Source organism: Pongo abelii, chromosome 1 (genome assembly GCF_028885655.2).
Source record: "Pongo abelii isolate AG06213 chromosome 1, NHGRI_mPonAbe1-v2.0_pri, whole genome shotgun sequence".
NCBI classification, from domain to species: Eukaryota; Metazoa; Chordata; class Mammalia; order Primates; family Hominidae; genus Pongo; species Pongo abelii.
Window position 1 is genome coordinate 123,459,126 of NC_071985.2, and position 2,099 is coordinate 123,461,224.

Genomic DNA, 2,099 nt, shown 5'->3' on the forward strand with positions numbered 1-2,099 from the left:
AAGAAACCTCAGGTGTGCTTCCCAGCTGCGCCCTGCACTGGTGTCTAGCGAGCAGGGCCTGTTGGTGGCTCCTGGGCCAATGGAAGCACTGGAAGATCAGCAGGCTTAGGTACACACCTGGGCGAGGCCGGAAGGTGACATGTTTGTGTGAAGCCATGTCCAGGGTGGGTCCTTAGAGGCAAAACAAGCTGCAGACCCATGTGTTGTTGCCACCTGGCGGCTGGAGAGGGCATACCACATCCTGTTCACCCTCTTGGTCAGCCTTGAGTTTTGTCCCCACCCCACCTCCTCCCACTCCAAACCTGCTTCAGCAGCACTTTCAGTAGGCAGTGCCAGTCAGAGAGGAGGCCCTCCTGCCATGGCTGCCCTTCTTGTTCAGCCACCTGCCTGTCTCCTTGCCTTTGGGCCTGGCTTTCTACTTTTTCTGTCTATGCACTCTTCCATTGCACCCAGTAGCAACAACACAGAAAGCCAGTGTTTACTGGCCTCTTACTATGTACTATGAACTGTTCCAAGCACTCTACATGTGTTAACTCACTTAATCTTCATAAAAGCTCAATTAGGTGGATGCTTTTCTCATCATCCTCATTTTGCGGGCAGAGAAACTTAAGGCTCAGAAAGATTAAGTCATTCACATTCAGTCTGGTTCCAGGGTTTGTGTCCTTTTTTTTTTTTTTTTTTCTGAGACAAGGTCTGGCTCTATTACCCAGGCTGGAGTGCAGTGGTGCGATCTTGGCTCACTGCAGCCTCTGCCTCCTGGGTTTGAGCCATCCTCCCACCTCAGCCTCCCTAGTAGCTGACTACAGGCATGCACCACCACAGCTGTCTTTTTTGTATTTTTTGTAGATAGGGGTTTCACCATGTTGGCCAGGCTGGTCTCTTAACTCCTGGCCTCAAGTGATCCACACACCTTGGCCTCCCAAAGTATTGGGATTACAGGCGTGAACCACTGTGCCCAGCTAGGGTTTGTGTTCTTAATCATCACCCTATATTGTCCCCAGGTTAACTCCCTTTCTAGTTTTTTTGTTTGTTTGTTTTGAGATGGAGTCTCGCTCTGTCACCCAGGCTGGAGTGCAGTGGCACAATCTCAGCTCACTGCAATCTCCACCTCCCAGGTTCAAGTGATTCTCCTGTCTCCGCCCCTGGAGTAGCTGGGATTACAGGCATGTACCACCGCACCCAGCTAATTTTTTTGTATTTTTAGTAGAGACGGAGTTTCACCATGTTGCCCAGGCTAGTCTCAAACTCCTGATCTCAGGTGATCTGTCCACCTCGGCCTCCCAAAGTGCTGGGATTACAGGCATGAGCCACCGTGCCTAGCCGCCTTTCTAGTTTATTGAATGGAACTTTGACAAACACAAAACTTGGAACTAGGCCGGATGCGGTAGCTCACATCTATGACCCCAGTTTGGGAGGCCAAGGCGGGAGGATCACTTGAGCCTAGGAATTCAAGACCAGCCTGATTAACATAGTGAGACCCCGCCTCTATTAAATTTAAAAAGCATATATACTTTTAAATATATATCATATATATACACAAAAACAAAACTTAGGACGAGAAGTAATGTTGCAAAGCACACACTTGGCTTCAGTATGAGTAGCTGCTTCATTTTCCAATGGGAAAAAAAAACAAAAAACAACCCTGAGCAGTGTAGTTAGGAGGCACTGAGTCACTGAGCACCATTAAATTCCAACCAGCCTCTCAATGCAGCCCTCCCTGCCTCTTGAATTCTGCCCCAGAAAACTCATCCCTGTCTAGGACTCAGCCCTGAGGGGCTGGGCTAGAAGGCTGCCTGCCCCGTGCAGCCTCTCCCACCATAGAAGTCCTTTCCGTCCTGGTGAAAAGGACACTTTCCTGCCCACCCACCATGTCTTCCTTGGAAATGCCAGGAAATGGGCTCTGTGCTGATCCAGCTATTTGGGAGCAGTGTCATGGACATAGGCCGAGGGACAGGCTTATCAGCCAGTGGTGTCTGAGTCTCCCGACCTCCCGGTGGGGCCTGCTGGGCCCTGCCGGCTCTTTTGTTTTCCAGAGACCAGACCTTCTTCCCTGTGGGAGGACAGGGTGCCACACAGAAGCGGACAGTGACAGTGCTGTA